This window comes from Hyperoodon ampullatus (genome assembly GCF_949752795.1).
Source record: "Hyperoodon ampullatus genome assembly, chromosome: 4".
NCBI classification, from domain to species: Eukaryota; Metazoa; Chordata; class Mammalia; order Artiodactyla; family Ziphiidae; genus Hyperoodon; species Hyperoodon ampullatus.
In genome coordinates, this window is record NC_136917.1 from 164,810,381 (window position 1) to 164,837,357 (window position 26,977).

Consider the following 26,977-nt stretch of genomic DNA (forward strand, 5'->3'; position numbering starts at 1 on the left):
TTTAGAATAGAACTTGACCCGTGTAATGTTTGATTTACTTCCCAGTCTTGAATTTGAATATTTGGTACCCCTGTGGTGGTTTATGCCACTCTGATTGTTCCATAATTAGGGTTTACTATCGGGGGTTGCACAACACATTTTTTACCATAACATCCTGGTATAGCAACTACACTCCCATAGTAACTAACTGAAACGTAATAATTAACTGCTTAATTATTGTTTGGAAAAACATATCATAATTCTTTATTTAAGAAATGAGCATAGTATTAAAATACTGCAGTTATAAGAAGAATGAATCAGTTACAGAAAATTATGCAGAAGGGCAAACATGTTTAAAATACACTATTATTGCAAATTATATTTTAAGTCATTACTGTTTTATAGAATTTAATTTTCTTCATTTTCCTCCCCATTTTTGAAGGTATCAGCTCACCTTGAATTGTCAAGTTTTTTGTCAAATCCTTCTGCATGCCAGAATAATATTTCAGTGTGCCAAATCCTTCTACTCATGGAGAAAAAACATGACAATTTCCTGGTTACAAGTTATTCTTAGAAAGGTTTCTCTCTTTTCCTTCAAGTTCCTTGTTCACAACACCTTTTATTCTTGACAAGTCACACAGCAAAAAGAGAGAAATGATTCTACCACATAAGGCCAATTTTTTCACTGTATGAATGACCTACCTTGGGTTTTCTTTTTTATTACTTTCTTCTATTTTTTTTTTGTTTTCTTTTCTCTAGTCTTTTTTTTTCTCAGATAGAAACAATTCACCCCTCACACAGAAGAAATTTAAAATTTTTTATTTATTATTTTTAATTGAAATATATTTGACATTTAACATTGTGCAAATTTAAGGTGCACAACATTTTAATTTGATATATTTGTATGTTGTTGTATGATTGTATTGTAGTGATAATTAGTAAATAAGCTCTAGAGATCTAATATACTAGAACCTTGGTCTATTTGAGCTGAAACTTAAGTCATTCAAACAGACCCAAATACCTCTGTTCTAAATGGACTGACCTTTACTTTCTTCCCCCAAATCTAATTTGATAATTGTAAGACTTAATTTGAATAGAGTGTAACAATAATGATTCTCAAATCATACAAAGCTTTTTTCTTCACAAGAAAACCCAAATTATCAACGTAAACAATATTTGTCTCAGGTGAAGAATTCAAATAAGTCCATCCTCGGCTTGGAGAGCATTTTATGGATCAGGCAGAAGATGCATCACCCTGAGAATGAAGAATCTTAGGGCAAAAGGGGAGAGAACACTAGGAGGGAATTATTTTTTGCTTGAAACTCCTGAGAGCAGACCTATGTAATGTAAAACTATGCAATTTCTTTTAATAAGTAAAAGTCTGAAGAATAAAAGTATAGCAAATGATTATATGTGTTAGTTATGTATTCAAATCAAATAGGATGAGCTAGACAAAGTGGATAGGAAATGTGAAGGGAATTAAGGGAGGAGAAGAAGCAACAGATCATGGCTAGTTCCAGTCTTGAATGGACAAGACTGAATCTGTGATGCAACCATCAAAGGAGACACACTATCAGAAGCCACAACTTATGTCATAACTATAATGGTAACAAATTCTTGAATATTATTGTGATGTCTTTTCTTGTTTTTTTTTTTTTTTCAGTGTAAGTCATTCTTCATACACTCCAAAGTCATACAGTCTAGTTGCAAAAATATCTAAAATACATAAAATGATTAGAGGGACCCTTAGTTAAGGTATTTAATCTTTCTGACCATCTGCTTTCCTGCCTATAAAATAGGGATGACAACAGCTAACTGTGTTTTAAGGGGTGATGCCCATAATGGTTTTATATGGTCCTGAATTCTTCTATGTTGTACTTTATTTGATAGTGAGTAGCTGGTGTAAAGAAGGTCCTGTAAAATGCAATATTAATCATGAACATCACAGTTAATTCTGTGCCTACACACAATAGGTACTCAGAAATATTTGCCATTTGAAAAAAATAAATTTTACCCATTTTTGATATAAAATAACATCTAATAATGCTTTGATAGTTTCAGCTGTGCTCAGTAATGTTATCTTTGCCCACTAGTATGATCTACTATGCCCACTAGTATTATCTTTATGAATAACAATGAGATAATTTAATCAATGTGCTGACTGAATATAGATGCTCATAGCTTGTAAGTACAACTTTGTACTATTTATTTAATACATGTGTATTTACCTATTACAATGTCAACTTTTATTTTTTACTAAATGTCACAAGAACAGTCTCAGTTTACCAAGAAAAAGACCATTTAAATAGGCATACAAAGAATCTGGTTTCCCTAGTAACTAGAAACTTTCCCAATCGCATCATTCCTTTAATTCAGCTTACCCGTTTGCACATTTTTCTTCTTTATTTTTTAAGTGAAAATGCAACTTTAGAATAATGGGTGCAAAAAATGGATAATAGCACAAATCAGAAAAGCACTTACACAGGTAGTTGGGATGTTATTACATTTTCTGTTCCATGTTCTCCAATAGTTGATTTGACTACTTAGTGGTTAAGTAGCACTAATCTCTAATCATTTTTAGTAACATTGTAAATGAAAAAAATAAAATCCCCATATTTCTGGAAATTGGTTAATTAGCAAGACAGCATTATTCTTCTGATCAATAACTATTGTTACTGTTTAAAATACATAATTATCTGTGTGCTTATACATGTGTGTACATTATTTATATTGCATTCAAAATACCGTTAATATTGGTAGCACTTTAAAATGTCCTGTGTTTGGACAATTAGAGACTAGCTAGGTGATGGTAGGATTTTCTGCTAACATAAAAAATATTTGGAATGCTTCTTTTTATGTGTCATCATAATTTATATCTAAAGTTAAAGAAAATAAGTCTGTGCTTGCTGAATACAATGTATACTAAGCTTTAGTGCTGAGATAGGCCCTTCACTTTGGGCAAGACATTTAAATACTGAAGTTGTGGTATACTTCCGGTGACATGTTTAATGAGGTACATAGCAAAAGTCAGATCTTAAAGATGGTTTCCAACAACTGTCATCCTTTGCCCCTCATTGCTACAACTCTCTCTTATTCTTTGATTATCTAACTTTGTTGCCAGGTCTAGGAGACCCAGATCCACTGGGCTGGGTGAGACAAAGAGCACCATGGTACCATACCATCACATGTATTAGTTTGCTGAATTTACTAAATGGAGGTAAGCTATCCTGAAAAAATCAGCTGATAGACACCCAATAATCAAAAGTTCCATTTTGAACAAGTACATCTACAAAATCTAAGACTTCAGTAAAAGGTTCTGAAGCAAGAAGCTTGCATCTCACTTAGATGGCTTGGGACGGGGAAAACAGAAGACACCCAGCATCAAAACTTTTTCCTTAGTCACAGTATTTTTTAAAAGGGACATGGAGACTAATATCAGAATCTATTGTATATCCTTATTGGTTTGTTGTGCTTGAATCTTTGTGGACACGGTGGTCTCAGTTATTCTCAACCTATTATTTGTCACCTCACAGATTTCTGGTGAGAAGATGTTTCTAGATATTATTATCTATGGATTGAATGGATACAAGGATAGGCACAAAATTAGGGATTGCACACCTCAGAATAGACAAATAATTAGGTACCTCCTTGTCTAGAATTAGCAACCAGGTTTTTTTGTTTTTCAGGGTGTTACAACACAAGGTGTGTGACAAATAAATACTGTGGTTTTTGAGAGATTGAGCTAGAATGTGTGAATTAATGAGCACTGTTAAGTCAGGAATCAGATGTAAATCATATATCAACAGGAAGCTTATTCTTTTCCACTTCTGTGAATTCCCTTTAAGCTACACCAATAGCATTCCAAGGAATGTGTGATTGACCTTGGCCAGAGAAATAAACTGAGTTGTTATAGATTAACCTAAAAAGATGAGTATGTCCTTAGTTGATGATTTTACAAAATTTACAGTCACATAATATGGTCATATCCACCATTCCTACTAAAAGAATTATCTCTATGGTTAATGAGGCAGTCAAATCTTGAGTTTTCTAAGATGAATGAGAGAGAAAATGTCACAAAAATTCCTGAACCGCATCTAAATGTGATGAGAGTCCCTGGTAGATAAGTCCATTGTGTACATAAAGCCACCTTCCCACATATGTGTGATTGTTTTAGCTTGTATCTTAATCCTGATATTAATGCATCTCTGTTCCAAGCTCCTGGGGGATCAGGAATTCCCAATGTCAAATTTTGAATACTGTTTTAAGACTCCAAGTTTGGAGCAATAGCTTGGTACAAAAATCCATGAAGACCCAACTTTAAAGTTGAATTTTATACATAATATAGGATTTCCTTCATTTTCTGGAATATATTATAGCTCTTAAATGTTGCAGGATTTTTTTTTTTTTTTTTTTTTTCTGTATGTGGACCTCTCACTGTTGTGGCTTCTCCCGTTGCGGAGCACAGGCTCCAGACACGCAGGCTCAGTGGCCATGGCTCACGGGCCCAGCCGCTCCACGGCATGTGGGATCCTCCCGGACTGGGGCATGAGCCCGTGTCCCCTGCATCAGCAGGTGGACTCTCAACCACTGCGCCACCAGGGAAGCCCGATGTTGCAGTTTTATGACATTTGTATTAATTCACTGCTTGTGCCTGGGGATATCTTAAACCTTGACTAAGTCTCTCTGAAATGTCTATGCCATTGCCAGGCTGCCATGGTCCCCTCGGACATAGTCTTCACAATACCTCCCTTTTTAGTGAATTCCTGATCATGTTTCAAGTCACAGATCAAATGTCACATGTTCTGTGGGTCTCTTTTGATTTCATCGACTTGGTTATTCAATCAGTTGTAGTCCTTTAACATGTACATTCTAGTGCTCTGTGAAGGATACTTTATTATAGGGATCTATCGGCACTATATGTCACACTCATTTGTAAGCTCCTTGGAGACAAGGAACAGGCATGTCACTTCTTTACACTAACAAGTGTTCAGTGTGACATCAATTCATTTGGTACACATTATAAGACTGAATTATGTCTCTCCAAAATTCATATGTTGGAGAAAGCTTGCTCAAGCCTCTTAGATAACCTCATCCACCAGAGGGCAGACAGAAGAAGCAAGAAGAACTACAGTCCTGCAGCCTGTGGAACAAAGACCACAGTCACAGAAAGATAGACAAGATGAAAAGGCAGAGGGCTATATACCAGATGAAAGAACAAGATAAACCCCCAGAAAAACAACTAAATGAAGTGGAGATAGGCAACCTTCCAGAAAAAATCAATTCAGAATAATGATAGTGAAGATGACCCAGGACTCCGGGAAAAGAATGGAGGCAAAGATCGAGAAGATGCAAGAAATGTTTAACAAAAACATAGAAGAATTAAAGAACAAACAAACAGAGATGGACAATACAATAACTGAAATGAAAAATACACTAGAAGGTATCAACAGCAGAATAACTGAGGCAGAAGAACGGATAAGTGACCTGGAAAACAGAATGGTGGAATTCACTGCTGCAGAAAAGAATAAAGAAAAAAGAATGCAAAGAAATGAAGACAACCTAAGAGAACTCTGAGACAACATTAAGTGCAACAACATTCGCATTATAGGGGTCCCAGAAGGAGAAGAGAGAGAGACAGGACCTGAGAAAATATTTGAAGAAATTATAGTCGAAAACGTCCCTAACATGGGAAAAGCAATAGCCACCCAAGTCCAGGAAGTGCAGAGAGTCCCATACAGGATAAACCCAAGGAGAAACATGCTGAGACACACAGTAATCAAATTGGCAAAAATTAAAGACAAAGAAAAATTGTTGAAAGCAGCAAGGGAAAAATGACAAATAGCATACAAGAGAACTCCCATAGGGTTAACAGCTGATTTCTCAGCAGAAACTCTACAAGCCAGAAGGGAATGGCATGACATATTTAAAGTGATGAAAGGGAAGAAACTACAACCAAGATTACACTACCCAGCAAGGATCTCATTCAGTTTTGATGGAGAAATCAAAAGCTTTACACACAAGCAAAAGTTAAAAGAATTCAACACCACCAAGCCAGCTGTACAACAAATGGTAAAGGAACTCCTCTAAGTGGGAAAAACAAGAGAAGAAAGGACCTACAAAAACAAACCCAAAACAATTAAGAAAATGGGAATAGGAACATACATATCGATAATTACCTTAAACATGAATGGATTAAATGCTCCAACCAAAAGACACAGGCTTGCTGAATGTATACAAAAACAAGACCCATATATATGCTGTTTACAAGAGACTCATTTCAGACCTAGGGACACATACAGTCTGAAAGTGAGGGGATGGAAAAAGATATTCCATGCAAATGGAAATCAAAAGAGAGCTGGAGTAGCAATACTCATATCAGATGAAATAGACTTTAAAATAAAGAATGATACAAGAGACAAGGAAGGACACTACATAAGGATCAAGGGATCAATCCAAGAAGAAGATATAACAATTATAAATATATATACACCCAACACAGGAGCACCGCAATACATAAGGCAACTGCTAACAGCTATAAAAGAGGAAGTCAACAGTAACACAATAATAGTGGGGGGATTTAACATCTCACTTACACCAATGGACAGATCATCCAAAATGAAAATATATAAGGAAACAGAAACTTTAAATGACACAATAGACCAGATAGATTTAATTGATAATTATAGAACATTCCATCCCAAAACAGCAGATTACACTTTCTTCTCAAGTGCGCAAGGAACATTCTCCAGGATAGATAACATCTTGGGTCACAAATCAAGCCACAGTAAATTTAAGAAAATTGAAATCATATCAAGCATGTTTTGTGACCACAACGCTATGAGATTAGAAATGAATTACAGGGAAATAAGACGTAAAAAACACAAACACATGGAGGCTAAACAATACATTACTAAATAAGCAAGAGATCACTGAAGAAATAAAAGAGGAAATCAAAAAATACCCAGAGACAAAAGACAATGAAAACACGACTATCCAAAACCTATGGGATGCAGCAAAAACAGTTCTAAGAGGGAAGTTTATAGCTATACAAGCCTACCTCAAGAAACAAGAAGAATCTCAAATAAACAATCTAACCTTACACCTAACTAGAGCAAGAAGAACAAACAAAACCCAAAGTTAGCAGAAGGAAAGAAATAATAAAGATCAGAGCAGAAATAAATGAAATAGAAACAAAGAAAGCAATAGCAAAGATCAATAAAGCTAAAAGCTGGTTCTTTGAGAAGATAAACAAAATTGATAAACCATTAGCCAAACTCATCAAGAAAAAGAGGGAGAGGACTCAAATCAATAAAACTAGAAATGAAAATGGAGACGTTACAACAGACACCACAGAAATATAAAGCATCCTAAGAGACTACTACAAGCAACTCTATGCCAATAAAATGGACAACCTGGAAGAAATGGACAAATTCTTAGAAAGGTATAACCTTTCAAGACTGAACCAGGAAGAAATAGAAAATAAGAACAGACTAATCACAAGTAATGAAATTGAAACTGTGATTAAAAATCTTCCAAAAAACAAAAGTCCCAGACCAGATGGTTTCACAGGTGAATTCTATCAAACATTTGGAGAAGAGCTAACACCCATCCTTCTCAAACTCTTCCAAAAAATTGCAGAGGAAGGAAAACTCCCAAACTCGTTCTATGAGGCCACCATCACCCTCAAAACCAGAGAAAGCTATTACAAAAACAGAAAATTACAGAACGATATCACTGATGAATATAGATGCAAAAATCCACAACAGAATGTTAGCAAATAGAATCCAACAACACATTAAAAGGATCATACACATGATCAAGTGGGATTTATCCCAGGGCTACAAGGATTCTTTAATATATGCAAATCAACCAATGTGATACACCATATTAGCAAATTGAAGAAGAAAAACCATATGATCATCTCAATAGATGCAGAAAAAGCTTTTGACAAAATTCAACTCCCACTTATGATAAAAACTCTCCAGAAAGTGGGCATAGAGGGAACCTACCTCAACATAATAAAGGCCATATATGACAAACACACAGCAAACATCATTCTCAATGGTGAAAATCTGAAAGCATTTCCTCTAAGATCAGGAACAAGACAAAGATGTCTACTCTCACCACTATTATCCAACATAGTTTTGGAAGTCCTAGCCACGGCAATCAGAGAAGAAAAAGAAATAAAAGGAATAAAAACTGGAAAAGAAGAAGTAAAACTGTCACTGTTTGCAGATGACATGATACTATACATAGAGAAACCTAAAAATGCCACCAGAAAACTCCTAGAGCTAATCAATGAATTTGGTAAAGTAGCAGGATACAAAATTAATGCACAGAAATCTCTGGCATTCCTATACACTAAAGATGAAAAATCTGAAAGAGAAATTAAGGAAACACTCCCATTTACCATTGCAACAAAAAGAATAAAATACTGAGGAATAAACCTACCTAGGGAGACAAAAGACCTGTATGCAGAAAACTATAAGACACTGATGAAAGAAATTAAAGATGATACCAACAGATGGAGAGATATACCATGTTCTTGGATTGGAAGAATCAATATTGTGAAAATGACTATACTACCCAAAGCAATCTACAGATTCGATGCAATCCCTATCAAATTACCAATGGCATTTTTTACAGAACTAGAACAAAATATCTTAAAATTTGTTTGGAGACACAGAAAACCCTGAATAACCAAAGCAGTCTTGAGGGAAAAAAATGGAGCTGGAGGACTCAGACTCCCTGACTTCATACTATAATACAAAGCTACAGTAATCAAGACTATATGGTACTGGCACAAAAACAGAAACACAGATCAATGGAACAAGATAGATAGAAAGTCCAGAGATACACCCATGCACCTATGGTCAACCAATCTATGACAAAGGAGGTAAGGATATACAATGGAGAATAGAGAGTCCCTTCAATAAGTGGTGCTGGGAATACCGGACAGCTACATGCAAAAGAATGAAATTAGAACACTCCCTAACACCATACAGAAAAATAAGCTCAAAATGGATTCGAGACCTAAGTGTAAGACTGGACACTAAAAAACTCTTAGAGGAAAACATAGGAAGAACACTCTTTGACATAAATCACAGCAAGATCTTTTTTGATCCACCTCCTAGAGTAATGGAAATAAAAACAAAAATAAACAAATGGGACCTAATGAAACTTCAAAGCTTTTACACAGCAAAGGAAACCATAGCAAGACGAAAAGACAACCCTCAGAATGTGAGAAAATGTTCGCAAACAAATCAACAGATGAAGGATTAATCTCCAAAACATATAAACTGCTCATGCAGCTTAATATTAAAAAAAACAAACAACCCAATCCAAAAATGGGCAGAAGACCTAAATAGACATTTCTCCAAAGAAGACATACAGATGGCCAAGAAGCACATGAAAAGCTGCTTACCATCACTAATTATTAGAGAAATGCAAATCAAAACTACAATGAGGTATCACATCACACCTGTTAGAATGGGCGTCATCAGAAAACCTACAAACAACAAATTCTGGAAAGAGTGTGGAGAAAAGGGTACCCACTTGCACTGTTGGTGGGAATGTAAATTGATACAGCCACTATGGAGAAAAGTATGAAGGTTCCTTAAAAATCTAAAAATAGAACTACCATATGATCCAGTTATCCCACTACTGGGCATATACCTAGAGAAAACCATAATTCAAAAAGACACATGCACCCCAATGTTCATTGCAGCACTATTTACAATAGCCAGGACATGGAATCAACCTAAATGCCCCTCATCAGATGAGTGGATAAAGAAGATGTGGTACATATATACAATGGAATATTACTCAGCTATAAAAAGGAACAAAATTGGGTCATTTTTTGAGACGTGGATGGATCTGGAGAGTGTTGTGCAGAGTGGGGTGGGTCAGAGGGAGAAGGACAGGTATCGTGTGGTAACGCATATATGTGGAAGCTGGAAAAATGGTATAGATGAACTGGTTTGCAGGGCAGGGGTTGAGACACAGATGTAGAGAACAAACGTATGGACACCAAGGGGGGGAAAGCGGTGGGGGTTGGGGGTGGTGTGATGAATTGGGCGATTGGGATTGCCATGTATACACTGATGTGTATAAAATTGATGACTAATAAGAATCTACTGTATAAAAAATAATTAAGAGAGATATTAAAAAAAATAATACAAAGAAGCTTTAGGAAAAGCTTTACCAGTTTGGTTGGTCCACATTTTCCTTTTTATGTTTGCAAAAGACTGATGCATGATAAAAATATATGATCAATTAAGTCTAAAATAAATAAATAAATAATAAATAAAAGTATAAGTCAGATGGAACCCTTCAGGAGCTTGCTCTCTCAGTCAATAAAAGGCCAATTCTTACCACAGCTCGTAAGCCCCATGTCACCAGGATTCCCACGACCACTTCTCAGACCTCATCTCTCCTGGCTCCCTCATCCCCATCTCCAGCCCCTCTGCTGCTCCTGAGCACCCCCTTCATCATGGCCTTGCATCTGGATCATGCTCTGGACCATGGCCTTAGCATCATGTCTTTCCCTTCCTTTCAGTCTTTGTTCACATCTCACCTTATAAAGATAGCTTCCCTGACCTCCTTTATAAAATAGAAAGACCCCTTCCCTCCATCCACCTCCTCACTTTCCGTCCCCTTGCCTCTCCTCACTTCTCTTCATGCCCTTATCCCTGTTACACCACACAACTCTGTGTGTTTAAGGCTCACTTCCCCTACATCTCCCCAGAATATAAACTTCATGAAAGCAGTGTCTTAGGTTTGTTAACTGCTGTATCCTCTTTGCTGGAAACAATGCAGGCAAATAAATACTTGTGGAATGACTTGGTGGCGGGGGGGAACACAACATTCTATGTTGAATTTGACCAGAGATGGAAAATCTACAAGTCAAAAATCAAGTTCTTCTAATGCTACTCAGAGAAATGCCAACACATGTCAGATTTCTGTAAGTTATTACATCTAAGTTTTCTTTTTAACTTTAAATGCAGTAAAATGAACCCCAGTGTATTAAACTCAACAGGTATCATTCTTTTTTTTTTTTAACATCTTTATTGGAGTATAATTGCTTTACAATGGTGTGCTAGTTTCTGCTTTATAACAAAGTGAATCAGTTATACATATACATATGTCCCCATATCTCTTCCGTCTTGCGTTTCCCTCCCACCCTCCCTATCCCACCCCTCTAGGTGGTCACAAAGGACTGAGCTGATCTCCCTGTGCTATTCAGCTGCTTCCCACTAGCCATCTATTTTACATTTGGTAGTGTATATATGTCCATGCCACTCTCTCACTTTGTCCCAGCTTACCCTTCCCCCTCCCCGTGTCCTCAAATCCATTCTCTACATCTGCGTCATTATTCCTGTCCTGACCCTAGGTTCTTCAGAACCTTTTTTTTTTCTTTTTTAGATTATATATATATATATATATATATATATATGTGTGTGTGTGTGTGTGTGTGTGTGTGTGTGTGTGTGTGTGTGTTGGTGTACGGTATTTGTTTTTCTCTTTCTGACTTGCTTCACTCTGTATGACAGACTCTAGGTACAGGTATCATTCTTATTCAAAAAATTACTTCCTGATGACATGTAGGAGATCCAAGAAGACATTTTTACCTTCTGATAATGCCATGGAGTGGTAGTGTCCACAGGAAACTTGCATAATTTTTATACTAGTCAGAGTTTCTATCTTTCTATAATAAAAATGATACAAAATCTAAAAAAAAAAAATTCATATGTTGAAGCCCTAACCCCTAGTACCTTAGAACGTGACTGATGAGATAAGGTCTTTAAAGAGGTAATTAAGGCTAAATGAGGTTCTTGGTGGTGGGTCCTAATCCAGTGTAATCAGTGTTGTTTTAAGAAGAGGAGATTAGGACACAGAGCACAGAAGGTAGACCATGTGAAGATAGGGAAGAGATGGCCATCTACAGGCTAAGAAGAGAGATCTCAAAGTGAAACCAACCTCGCTGACATCTTGATTTTCAACTTTCAGACTAGAGGACTGTGAGGAAATAGATTTCTGTTGTTTAAGCCAGTCAGTCTGATGTACTCTGTAATGGGAGCCTTAGCAAACTATTATAGTGCACATTTATACCATTTCAGTACTTTTGGAATACCGTTAGTTCTCTCTCAAAAGCATTCTGTAATCATCTCCTTTTATTTCAAAGTTTTCAGTTCCCTGTGTATATAATACATTTCCCCATAAAACCTGTAGGTACCCTTAATCTAGCCCTATATCTCACATCTCTATACACCGTGTCAGCATCTTCCAGATTAAAAATGGCCAGGCTGGCAGGGTCTCCTTTTAAGGATAGTCTGTGTTTCAACATGGCTCCATTTTAATCTCTTGCTTTTCACTACAGAGAATAAAAACCAATGCATAAGCTGGTTATACAATGGTTAAGTTCAGTTAATTCTTATCACAGCTTTGAGTATCAAATATGAGCTTAGGTAGGAGGAAAATGGTGTGTGTGTGTGTGTGTGTGTGTGTATGTATTTGTGTGTTTGTGTTTAAGAGGGTGAAGACCTAACCTATGAAGTTTCACTGCCAACTGGTTTTAGGGGAAATATTGCTACTAATGTTTGTTGTTTATTTTGGGATTTTTTCCCCTGCACTTTATTCTAATTTTTAATGCTTTGAAACTGCCTCTTTGAGTTGTTAAAATCGTCCCTGCCCTGAGCATTCCATTACTATGGATATCTTTTAAAAAATATATAATATTATTCTTAGTCATTAACAAACTTGTAAATGCAACCTTTGTGTCTCATTCTGTGAACGCTTTGCCAGATTCTTCCTTCTGCCTGTCTCAGAGTGCTCATGGACACTGCTGTTTTCAAGAGTTATGTTACAATGCATTTCCAACTGCCTTCCTGGTATTAAATGTACAGTACACAACAAGGAGTACATTCCTCCAATGTGTTCTCCAAAAAGTAGCTTTGAACATGGCACATCAAAAGCAAAATGAGTTTGGCAATTTTAACACAACATCTCTTCAGGGATATTCCCTCACACCATGAGGGGAAAAAAGAGAAACAAATGTATACTACATGGCACATTAAAAAAATATCGAAGAAAGCTATTGTGTGAAAAAGGAATAACAGAAAACCCGAGGCAGAAAAAAGACATGAAATTATATACTGCCTCAAAGACAAATTCACATTTTATTTATACTCTGTGGAGTAGCTACACAGGTGGCAACAGAAATATGGAGTGAGTCACAGCACCTTCCTTGTGTTCCCCTGCCCTCAGTGAGAATCAGTTACCATCGGGCAAATGATTTGTTCTGAAGACATCTGAGCAGGCATATATTTTCATTGTTCTGCATTTTGCTTCAATGACCCAACTGTGGGTAAAACACCTCATGTGCCTGCTGTGACGTTCATTGTGGCAACTGCACCTGTTAGGAAAATGTTTCTGCTTATTACAAACATGTGGAGAAGATTGACAATATGCACACATAAGGCAATTGGTTTTAAAGTAATATTGAATCATTTGTTTTCAAATAGTGTTCTCTTCACTTTTCCATAGTCCTCACATACGCACACAAAGTGAATGGGGAATGTGTTTTTCAAGCAAAACAAGCCCATGAGGAGGACGGTTTTGAAGTGCAGTTGTCTTGCCAGTGTCCTGGGGCACCAGCATCTCCCTTCTAGTGCTTAGAATCACTCCAGGTCACTCATGCTAACCTATTCCTAAAACTTCCTGGGACAGCGTGACTGAGCTTGCCTTAGTGCCTTGCAAGTCCTCTCCTCCTATCCCTCCCCCACCTCCTCCTCTTCCCTCCTCCTCAATTACACTGAAGTTGCGGGAGAAGGTGAAAGGGAAGGGAGGGGAAAATGACACTAACGTCTCCTTTATAAAGCCATCCATAGCAGAATAGAAGTAAATTGGTGGAGAGGAAATGATTAGGTAGATGCTGGGTCTATCACCTCAATACCTACTTAACATACCTATGGGTCTCTAGTCTCTATCCTTCCATCAGGATATCCTTTCCCTTTATGCCTTGATCAAGTACCTGGCCAATTACAATACTCGCCAAGCTCGTTGCTACCTCTTGTCTCTGTTCCTCCAATTTAGCCACACTTTTACAAAAATTGTCTTCCTGAAACAGAGATCTTTCACATACCTTCCTTGAATAAGGTCTCTGATGCTGTCCCCTGCTGGGAGAAGAACATGAGCTTAGGATTCAGACTTGATCGTGAATACAAACTCTGCTACTTATTGGTTGTGATTAACCTTAAGAAAACTGTGTTACATCTCTGAACCTTGGTCTTTTCAACTGTAAAATGGGAAAATCATACCTTCCTCATGATTTTCTTAATACTATGAATTAACATTTATATTATTAAAGCATTAAAACAATAGTGCAGAATAGTTGAAAAATAATTGGGGAAATATGTAATCCCACTATCCTTAAATAAGTTACAAACTATTTTGTAGGTTTCCTTTTGGTCTTCTCTACATAGTTGTATATAGGTATAATAGAGCTTCATGATTTTTGAGAATTAAAATAATACACATTAGGCACCTAACATAGTGTAGCCAGGCTTATGAACACAACCTGTATTATCAAGCTCTTCTAATTACTCCTAACTTTGAACCATGCTCTCTTTATACTCTCTACCACTCACAGTCTTCTTAGAATCATATTCATTCTTTTTTTTTTTTTTTTTTTTTTGCATGCAGGATCTTAGTTCCCCAACCAGGGATCCAACCTGTGCCCCCTGCAGTGGAAGCGCAGCATCTTAACCACTGGACCACCAGGGAAGTCCCTCATGTTCATTCTTTAGGAACAAAGTCATAGCCTTCTAAAAGAGTTACTCTTGCTAGTAGGTTCACTTTTTCTTTCTTTCTCCTCTTTTCTCAATCTTCCCACCTTTCCCAGTATCTCCCCCATCTCTACATTCAACTCCTGACCTCTGTCTTACACTCAGAAAATAAGACACTTTGTTAAGAAGAAACACGAGGAACAATAGTTCATTGAGAAAATAGAAGTTTCATTAGAGTAGAACTCCTTTCTCTTTATGCCAAATCTACAAATATGATTTCCCCTATGCACAGATTTTACATTTACCCTTCTATTTTGTGGAAGAATTGCCTTTGAGCCCTTGGAACATAAATTTCTCAACTTGCCTTCTTTGCCTTTCCAAAGGCTGACCTCCATTTTGGGCCTCAGCATCACAGCCTTTATTGGTTCTTTCCAAATAATATAAAATATGCTCCACCATCTCCCATTAAAAACAAATTCTTTGACCTCATACACTCCTCTAGCCCTGTATCTCTGTCATATGTCAGAGAAGATCTCCAGAAAGGAGTCATCTATGCTTACCATTCTTCAGTCCTCACCTAAGTACTTATCATTTCCTCCTCAATCCACTCTTTTTTTCAGTTTATTTTAATTCTTTGTTAAATGCATATTACACATCCCTGGATACCAAGGTGAAAGGCACTGCCTCTGTTCTCCAAGATCTCTTAGTTTACTGATAAAGCAGATAGGATTATAGCATAATAAGCAATATTCTATAATGTATTAAATGGAAATGCCCTTGAATGACTGAATGCTCATTTTTAAACTTTACCAAATTTCTCACTTTTAAAAATTAAGATATAATTGACATATAACATTGTATAAGTTCAAGGTGAACATATTGATTTGATACATTTATATTGCAATATGATTGCCATTGTAGCATTATCTAATACCTCTATCGTGTCACACAATTGTAATGTTTTCTGGTGGTGGGAACTATTAAATCAAGTTTTAATTTGACTTTGGCTTCCAGTGAAGCCATTTTGTTCAGGTAATCAGAAAACTCCATGTTACTAAATCCAAAAGGCATTTCTATATCTTTGCATTACCTGACTTCTCAGAAGCTTGTGACACATGTTTTTGAAATATTCTCTTCTCTATTTCCGTGACAACATGCTATTTTGCACATCCATCTACCTAATTTGTGGTCTCTTCTCTTGCTCCTTTGTCTTTCCTTCCTCCTATTCTATCCTAGCTGGTCACGTCAATCTCCTTGCCAAAGCGTTCCTTTCTCTATTCTTTTCTGTATATAGTGTCCTCAGCTATTTCTATATCTTTACATATTATATTACTTATGCTTTCCCAGTAGATCTTCTGCCCAAATCTAGCCACTGATCTATCTGATGCTTCCAACTGTCCATCTAATAATCTTTCCTTAAAAGCACAATGAGGATCCCTAACTTAATATTTTCAAAATAGAGTTCTTAATTCCCACCATCCCCTCCAAAATCCTTGTTCTTTCCCTCACTCAAATCGAAGTCGTCATCATCTATGATATTTTATCAAGGCAAAAAACTAAGCACCATTCTTGATTTATTCCTCTTAGTCAATGCTTCACACGGAAGTCATCACTAAAGTTTATCATTTCTATCTTCAAAATTATTTTTTTAATTAAAAAACAGTTTTTAATTTAATTTATTTATTTTTGGCTGCGTTGAGTCTTCATTGCTGTGCATGGGGTTTCTCTAGTTGCGGCGAGCAGGAGCTACTCTTCGCTGCGGTGCGTGGGCTTCTCATTGTGGTGGCTTCCTCATTGTGGTGGCTTCTCTAGTTGTGGAGCATGGGCTGTAGGTGCACAGGCTTCAGTAGTTGTGGGACGCAGGCTCCATAGTTGTGGCACATGGGCTCAGTAGTTGTGGAGCACAGGCTTAGTGGGATCTTCCCGGACTAGGGCTCAAACCTGTGTACCCTGCATTGGCAAGCGGATTCTCACTCGCTGCACCACCAGAGAAGCCCTTCTGCCTTCAAAACTGATACAGACTTTGATCCCATCTTTCCGCCACCCACACAGTCATGCTAGTCCTTGTCTCCATAGTCCTTTTTCCTTCTATAACTGATCTGCCTGCTGCTCTTCCTGTTCTTCTTGGATTCCCAACACAGCAGCCAATATCTTTTCCCATTACTTCCTCCCACCTTTTGTATTTATTATTATTTTGTGATAAAAACACTTAACATAAAATCTTCTCTCTTAGCAAAATTTTAAATAAAATTTAAACTATACAGTAGTGTTAAGTATTGTATACACTATACAGTATTGTTAACTGTAGACCCTATGCTGTATACTAAATCTCTAAGGCTTATTGATCTTGAGTAACAGAAACTTTGCACATGTTGGCCAATACTTGTAATATTTTAAGATGTAATATTTAAAAAATATAAATTACATTGCCGAGTGTGATCTTCCCTTGTTTGAAAACACTCAGTGATTCCCTTTTGTCTTCAGAATAAATCCTGCTTTCTTTCCACGGATTAAAAGTCCCAACATAATCCATCTCTTGCTTCTTTCTCTAACTTTGTCTTATTTCATGCTTTCTTCCTTCCTAACTGGCTCCAGATAGAGATTTCCTGGCCTCCTTTTCATTCCTTATACTTGCAGCCTGATTCTTCTCCTAGAGACTTGGCTTTTGTTGTGTGTTCCAAGAGGCATGTACTTCTCTGAGAATATTCCCTGGGTTGCTCATTCTTCTGCACATCTTGTAACCAGAAGCACTGCCTGTCTTCTTAAGGATGTTTATATAGCCTCAGAAGACACAGGTTCTTCTGTCTCCACAACAGAGCAGATTTGTTTACTATCCAGTATATATTCCTCTTTGGCCAACGTTAGGAAAGTTTGCTTTCACTTCTTTTTAAAGAATTTGGGTTCTGTGACACCTGCCTACTGTGTTTACAGTATCCTCCTGTGCCCTTCTGCATTGCCTCCATGGGATCTGAGGGAAGAGAAATGTATGTGAGCATGAAGCTCATGTTGCTTGCAGTGCAGAGCCATGACTAATAAAACCCTTTGTCTATGAACCAGGAGTGTCGGTTCTTCCATCAGCATCAAGGAAACTGGTTACCTTGCAATCTGTTAGCTGGCAAGAAGGGTAAATCTCAGACTCTATGCAGTTCTTAATAGGCTTTGACAAACAATTTCAAAAAATTACAGAAACATTATTTGCTTTACCAAAATATTCACTTCAGGGTTCTTTCCAGGAACATATTTAGGTTAGTTACAATATTATGTAATTTGCAATAGCTCCCCAATATTCTCCTTCCTCCTTCTTCCAAACCTCTTAGGCACTCTTCACAGGAATGCATATCAACCTATGTATTCATATGTTTAGGAATATATGTCAAGGAAGGTAGTAACCTACTTCACAAAACTTGCTGCAGTCTACAAATAACCGTCAACAGAGTGAAAGATTTTTCTGTCGGTTTTGCACAGGTATCTGCAGAAGGCTCTGTACCACATCTTCTTATATTTAATATGATGCAAAGATAATGCACTCTATATTTAATGGTGTCTAAGTAGCTCATTTTCATATATACATGAAAATATACATTTCTATATTTCTACCTTCAAAATTAATTGTTTTGAAAGCATAATTGGCTGTTATGTATATTTCTAAAGTGTGATTTTAAAATTATAATTTGTTGTATGACACTTTTGTCTTTCCTAGGCAAATAAATTATGGCTTTCATTTCAGGGATCCAAAGAAAACTTTTCAATATAGCCATAGCTAATTAGGAAGCCTGGAACAACTGAACCTCAATAAATAGATCTCTTATTACTGACTATTCCTTCAGAATGGATTGTACACAAATATCTTAACGTACACCTCCAATTTTTTTCAGGCTAATGATAAAAGTTGAATTCAGAATTTATAGATGAACAACTTTTACTCATTCTCCCAGGTATCAAAAGATACCTCCTCCCTAAAACTCCTAATTCTCCTATAAGAATACATTATTGCTTTTTCACTCCGCTAGTATCCTAATTTGCACTTATTTAATAAAGTATACAAACAAATATAAGCAAGATAAAGTGGATTAAGAATGACAGAAGTTTCTTTTTGTTTCCCACTGATAGTGTGGTGGCTTCATAATCACCAGAGACTCAGGCTGTTTACTATTTACTATTCTCAGCCTGTGGCTTCCTTCCTCATGGTTACCTCATGGTACATGATGGTTTCTGGAACTTTGCTCATTATGTCCCCATTCTAGGGATTCAGCTGGAGGGAAGGAGTCAGCTTCTTTTAAAAAGACTTTCTTGGAATCTCACAGAACACTTGGTTACACTCTCCATCCCCCAGAGATTGGTCACATGATGTCTTAGCTTAGCGGCTATAACAATAATACCGTAACCTGAGGTGGTTAAAAAACAGACATTTATTTCTCACAGTCTGGAGGCTGCAAAGCTCAGGAGCTGGCAGATTCAGTGTCTGGTGAGAACTTTCTTCCTGGTTCGTGGACCACCATCTTCTCACTGTGTCCTCACAGGGTATAAGGAGTGAGGGAGCTCTTGGTATCTCTTTTGTAAGGGGACTAATGAGGGCTTGACTCTCATGACCTAATCACTTCCCAAGGGCCTCTCTTCCTGATACCATCATATTGGGGGTTAAAATTCAAAGTATGAATTTTAGGGCGGACACAAATATTCAGTCCATAACCAATGGCTACTGCAGCAATAAAGGAGGCTGGGGAACAATTACTCTGGTGGGTTATGTATCCAGCTAAAAATTGGTTCTGTCACTCAAGGAGGGAAAAATGGTAGCTGAGTAAAGAATTATCACTCTCAACCACATACTTCTACTTAATTCTTATGTTATTTTTTCTGATCAAAATTAGTTTTCACATAAATGCTACCATCACTAGAAAACTATAAGTTCCTTGGAGGAAGGAATTATGCATTATTTATCCTACTTCCTAACACCTAGCAGCATCTTGTCATGTAATTTATCCTTAATCAATATGTGTTAGCTTTAATAGTATTTGTTGAAAAACACAGGCTATTATATACCAATTTTAGAAAAAGAACTTTAAATTCCTTTTAGTAAATTATATAATTCCCATGATAAAATCCTGTGAAGATACTTTTTATGTTCGCAACTTTATTTAAAACGTACCTCAGTCAACCTCAGACAAATCATTTACTAGACAGTTGAAATGAATTTTGAATGTAAGCGCAGAATTTATATTCACCAATTCTTTAATTAATTGGCTCCCTCAGTCATAAAATATTTACCAAGCATTCTTCTTTGCAAGACATTGTGGCAGGTGTTTGGCATACAAAAATGAATAAGACATAATCCCTGCTTTCAAAGAACTCAGAATCTAGTGGACATCTGTTTTGTGTATGAATGTCATTGCCTGTTATGTACTTTACATATGGCACAAGTTTTTAATATCTTTACATTCTGATCTGAGTAATTTTCTTTTGTAATATTTTCCTTTGATTGACCCCCTAGACTAGTAGCAGCAGAAGACGGAGCTTACCCCTCTATCCTTTCTCTTGTAATTTTCTGTAGGAAAAGAGACATATTTGAAACTTGGAGGAGATATTCCTTGATTCCTTGGAGGAGATATTCCTTGATAAGTTGTTTATGAGGCAAATAGCAATTAATAGTGCCAGGGTAGACTGTGGTTGGCTACAAGGTGCACTGCCCAGATTCCCCCCTCAGAACCAAGGTATTCATTTCTCCAGTTTCTGAGGCTGAAGCCTACCAAAGATTCAAATCTGATTCCCTCTTGAGGACTTGCCCTCAGCTGAAGGAGCTGCCTTTTCTAAGGCTATGCCCCACGCCCAGAGGAATCTTATGTCCAGTGACTGTGAGAAGATTAAAATTCTGTCTCCTTTTGTCAATGGGAAACAACTCTAAGGACCCTTCTAGTTCCATAGCTCTCCCTAAGTTCAGTTGAGTCCTTTGTTGTGACTTAATCTCAAAGGATAACTACTATCCTTTAAAAGCTTGAAAAAGCCATACTGTTAGGCATGGGGGCATGAATCAGCAGTTCTTGCATACTTCCTCGGTAAATAAGAAGTTTCAGTCTTCTGTTACTAGATTCACATTCTAGTGCTTTTTAAAAAACTATATTTACAATACAGTGGGCCTGGGATGATTTTGGGGTTTAGTGACAAGAGTAGGAGGGTAGAATGTGAAGGGCTATAAGGGCATTTTCTTGTGTGAAAGAGGGTGTATGGTGTGTGTATTTACTGCACTGTGTTGTAATTAGTATATATAGAGAGTATGAGGCTGTAATTACAGTGTTGGTTCCTATTAAGATACTGGTAAAATTTGATCATGAGAAGGATGATATAACTACGAACAGTTCTCTGATCAGATTAATAGTTGTGGGTAAGGCTAAGTTTGTTAGGCTTGCTAACAGTCACCAAGTGGCTATTAGTGGGAGGAAGGTTTGTAGGCCTCGGGCTAAGATTATTGGACTCTCTTGTAATTTGAGTTTGCTAGGCAGAATGATATAGATGATGTGAGGCTGTGGGCGATTATTAAAGTGGTGACTCCTATGTAACTTCGAGGAGTCTGGATGAGAATAGCTGCAATGACAAGTGCTATATGCCTGATGGAAGAATATGTGATAAGTGATTTTAGGTCTGTTCGGTGTAGACAGATTGAACTGGTTATGATTATTCTCATAAGAAAAACATAAGAAAAGGGTATGCTATGAATTCTGTATTGCTATAATTCATAGCATGCCATAGCCCCCAGTTTTAGTAATATAGCTGCAAGGACTAGCCTGCAATGGGGGTTCTATGTGTGCTTTGGGTAGTCAAAGGTGGAGGCCATAGAGGGTTATTTTTTACCATAAAATCTATTATGCAGGCTAGTCATATGAAGACGTTGGGTCAGGAGTTGGGTAATGTTTGTGTTCAGTATTGGAATACTAAGATATTTAGAGACCCCGTAGTGTTTTGGATATATATTAATGCTACTAGAAGTGGGAGTGATCCGACTAGCGCACAGAATAGAAAATAGAGCCCTGCATTGAGCCGTTCTGTTTGGTTACCTCATCGAGTGATGATGATGAGTGTAGGAACTAGTGTAGCCTCGAATATAATGTAAAATAAAATTAGTTCTTTGGTGGTAAATGTTACGATTAAAAATGTTTGTAATACGATTAGTTTAGTGGTATACAGCTTTTTAGGGTTAGCGATTCTTTGAGCAAGTGAGATTGGCTGGCTATTAATATTAGTGGTAGGAGTCATATTGTTAAGATCAATAGCAGTACAGATAAGGAGTCAGAAAAGAACATTAATGAGAAATTAAGGCTATTATCATTAAACTGATTAAGGAGAAGCAGGCTTCTGAGGCTAACTAGCAGCTATGGGCTGTAGCATTAATTCAAATTATATTATTTTTTGATAATCAAGTCAGGGGTATTAGTATAATCATAGGAACAATAAATTTTAACATTGGAGGAGGTTAAGGTTTTGCACGTAGTCGGTGCCATATATATTTGATACTATTACTAACAAGGGTAATCCGAGTGTGGCTTCACAGGCTGTGGACACTAACAGGATGATGGGTATTATGCTGGAGAAGGTGAAGTGTGAGTTTAGGATCATTAGAGTTGCCATGACGAATAGTAATAACATCATGCCTCCGAGAGTAATAGTGAGGCTATTAAGTGTGACTGATGTGTTAGCAGTCCTACAAGGGATACTGTGAAAGCTATCATAATATTATGTATACTAAAGGCACTTGGTAATTAGGAGTTTAGTCATAATCTAATGAGTCGAATTCATTTGTTTTATTTTATTTTATTTATTTTATTATTATTATTATTAGTTATTATTATTATTATTATTATTATTATTTTTTTTTTGCAGTATGTGGGCCTCTCACTGTTGTGGCTTCTTCTGTTGCAGAGCACAGGATCCGGACGCACAGGCTCAGCGGCCATGGCTCACGGGCCCAGCCACTCTGCAGCATGTGGGATCCTCCCAGACCGGGGCACGAACCCGTTTCCCCTGCATCGGCAGGTGGACTCTCAACCACTGTGCCACCAGGGAAGCCCCTCATTTATTTTATTTTAAACTGAATACCATATTCAGTTCATTCTAGCCCTTTTTGAGTTCATTCATAGGCTGGACTAATTGCCAATAATGAGATTAAGAGCAGAGCTATGATAAGTATTGTTTTTAGATTATTTGTTTGAGTTGCTCAGGGGAGAGGAAGTAGGAGGGCAATTTCTAGGTCAAAGAGAAGAAATGTGATTGTTACTAGGAAAAATTTTATAGAAAAATGCAGGCAGGCAGATCCTATGGGGTCAAACCCACATTCATAGGGACTTGCTTTTTCTGTGTAAATATTCAGCTGGGGGAGTCAGAAGGAGATGAGTACGAGTGATGAGGCCAGTGCTGTGTTTGTCAGTAGGGCCAGTATTAAGTTTATTATTCTTTTTCCGGCTATACGGAAACTGATTAGAAGTCAGTTGTGCTAATTAATACTAAAAGAATTATGAACCTCATCAATAGTTAGGTATGTAAAGGAATAGTCATACAACATCTACAAAATGCCAGTATCAAGCAGTGGCTTCAAAGCCGAAATGGTGGTTGGATGTGAAGTGGTATTTTATTATTTTTTTTTGCTGTACGCGGGCCTCTCACTGTTGTGGCCTCTCCCGTTGCAGAGCACAGGCTCCGGACGCGCAGGCTCAGTGGCCATGGCTCACGGGCCCAGCCACTCCACGGCATGTGGGATCTTCCTGGACTGGGACACGAACCCGTGTCCCCTGCATCGGCAGGCGGACTCTCAACCACTGTGCCACCAGGGAAGCCCATGAAGTGGTATTTTAATTGGTGTAGGAAACAGATAATAAGGAAAGTGGACCCAGTGATTACGTGCAGTCAGTGGAATCGTGTGGCCATGAAGAAAGTTGATCCTTATACTCCGTCTGAAATTGTAAATGGAACTTCATAGTACTCTGAGACTTGTAGGAGTGTAAAATATACACCTATGGCGATGGTAATAAAGAGGGCTTGGAGTACGTGCTTGTGATTTCCTTCCATAAGGCTGCAGTGGACTCAAGTAATACACACGCTAGAGGCTAGTAGCATGGAAGTGTTGAGGAGCGGTACTTCTAGAAGGTTTAGAGGGCGAATGCCTGTTGGCGCCCAGCACCCGCCTAATTCAGGTGCAGGGGTGAGGCTTGAGTGATAGAAGGCTCAGAAGAAGCCAGTAAAAAAGAGGACTTCTGAGATAATAAAGAAGACTATCCCATATTGAAGCCCCTTTTCAACGATTGGTGTGTGATGGCCTTGGAAAGTACTCTCTCGAATGACATCTCGCCGTCACTGATATATTGTTAGAGTATTAGTTAGTAGGCCTAATATTAATAATATTATCAGGATGAAGTGGAATCACATGATTAGGCCCGATGTCATTAAGACGGCTGAAAGGGCTCCTGTAAAAGGTCAAGGACTGGGGTTTACTATGTGGTATGCATGGGTCTGGTGGGTCATTATGTATTGTCATGTAGGTAGAGGCTTACTGGGAAGGTAAACACATAGGCTTGAATTATAGCAATGGCAAATTCGAGGATAGAAAGTAGGATAAGAATGATGAATGTAATAAAAGCTGTAGCAGTGCTGATACTTATTAATGCTAGAGTTGCCCCTCTGATTAGATGAATCAATAAGTTTCCTGCTGTAATATTGGCTATTAATTGCACGCTAGTGATACTGGTTGGATAAACAAGCTGATAGTCTTGATAATTACTAGTATAGGGATGAGGGAGTGGGTGTTCCTTGTTGTAGGAAGTGAGCTAAATATGCTTTTGCTTTGTTACGAAAACCTGTAATCACAGAGCCAGCTCATAGGGGAACTGCTATTCCTACATTTATTGAGAGCTGCGTGGTAGGTGTAAATGAGTGGAGTAGTAGCCCTAGAAGGTTGGTTGACCCAATAAATAGAATGAGTGACATTAGTATTAATGATCAAGCCTGCCCCTTGTGATTGTGGATGCTTATTATTTGTTTTGATGTGAGTTGGACTAGTCATGGTCAAAGAGAAATTATGCGATTATTAATTAGTCGATTTGATGTTGGAAATAAAATTCTTGGAAACATAATAATTAAAATAACTACAGGGAGACTTATTATTGTCGGGGTTATGAAAAAGGCAAATAGATTTTCGTTCATTTTGTTTCTCAAGGGGTGGACTGTTTTTGCCCTTTGGTGTGTGTTGACTCTGAGTTGGAGTAATAAGTATACTTTGAGACTTTTAGTTGAAATATAATAAATGGTGCTAGAAACATAGATAAATTGGTAATGAATCATGTTGATGTATCTAATTGTGGCATACCTTTAAGGAGAGTCTTAGCTCTAGGTCTTTAACTTAAGAGGTTAATGCTGCCTGGCTTATTAACGAGTTTATAATATTGATGCGGATCATTTTTCAAAGTATTTTAGGGGTACAAGTTTGAGGACAATAGGCATGAAACTACGGTTTGACCCACAGATCTCTGAACACGGTCCGTAATACAAACCTGGTGGTGTTGATATTAGGGTTGTTTGATTTAGGCGTTCTGGGATTGCATCTGTTTTTAGGCCTAGGGAAGGTACAGCTCATGAGTGCAATACATCTTCGGAGGAGATTAGTATTCGGATTGCTATTTCTATGGGTAACACTACTCGATTGTCTTCTTCTAGCAATCATAACTCCCCTGGTTTTAAGTCTGATGTTGGGATTATATAGGAGTCAAAACTTAAATCTTCATAGTCAGTGTACTCATAACTTCAATATCACTGGTGACCTATAGTTTTTACAGTAAGAGATGGGTTGTTAATTTCATCTATCATGTATAGGGTTCACAGTTATGGCAGGGCAATTAAAATAAAAATAATGGCCTGTAAGGTCATTCAAATGGTTTCTACTTCTTGTGTGTCTATTGTGCTGGTATATGTTAGCTTAGCTGTTAACATTAGTGAACTGATATAAAGAACCAGAGACCTAATTAAGAAGACAATTACTAGTGTGTGATTGTGAAAGTGTAGTAATTCTTCCATGATGGGTGATGTTGTGTCTTGAAATCCTAGTTGTAAAGGATATGCCATAGATATATACAGGACTTCTACCTGTGACTTAACTTTGACAAAGTTACATAAATTTTTACTAATACCTTATTTATGGAGAAAGACATAGTGGTTATGGTATTGGATTGAAACTGATAAAAGAGGGTTCAATTCCTTCCTTTCTTGATTATTTTAGATTGACGTAAGTTGGTTCCTCAAATGTATAATATAGTGGAGGACATCCATTTAACCATTCTAAGTTCATAGTAGTAAGTTCTACTGCTAGGACTTCTCATTTGGATGTGAATGCCTCTCAGATAATGAAAATTATCAATATGACAACTGTTAGTGAGATGAATGAGCCTATTGATGAAATAGTATTTCATGTTGTGTAGGCATCTGTGTAGTCAGAGTATTGTCAAGGCATGCTGGATAGACTTAAGAAATGTTGTAGGAAGAAGGTTATGTTGAAGCCTACAAATATGATTACGAAGTGAATTTTTGCTCATGTTGAGTTGAGTGTATATCCTGAGAATAGTGGGAATCAGTGTACAAACATTCCTATGATAGCAAAGACAGCTCCCATTGAGAGGACATAGTGAAAATGTGCAACTATGTTGTAGGTATGATGAAGGAAAATATCTAGTGATAAATTAACTAGGACAATATCTGTTAGTCTGCCCACTGTGAAAAGGAAGATGGAACCTAGGGCCCACATCATGGCTGGGGACCATTTAATATTACCCCCATGGAGTGCTGCTATTCAACTAAACACTTTTACCCGTGTTGGGATAGCAATAATTATAGTGGCTGATGTAAAATATGCTCGTGTGTCAACGTCTACACCTACTGTGAACAGGTGGTGGGCTCATACAATGAACGCTAAGAATCCGATTGATATTATAGCTCACACCATGCCCATATATCCGAAAGGCTCTTTTTTTCCTGAGTAATAGGTTACAATATGTGAAAATGTCCCCAAACTGGGCAGGATTAAAATATATACTTCAGGGTGTCCAAAGAATCAGAACAGGTGCTGATACAAGGTTGGATCCCCTCCCCTTGCAGGGTCAAAAAAGGTTGTGTTTAAATTTCAGTTAGTAATATAGTGACTCTGGCTGCTAGTACAGGGAAGGATAATAGAAGTAATACTGCTG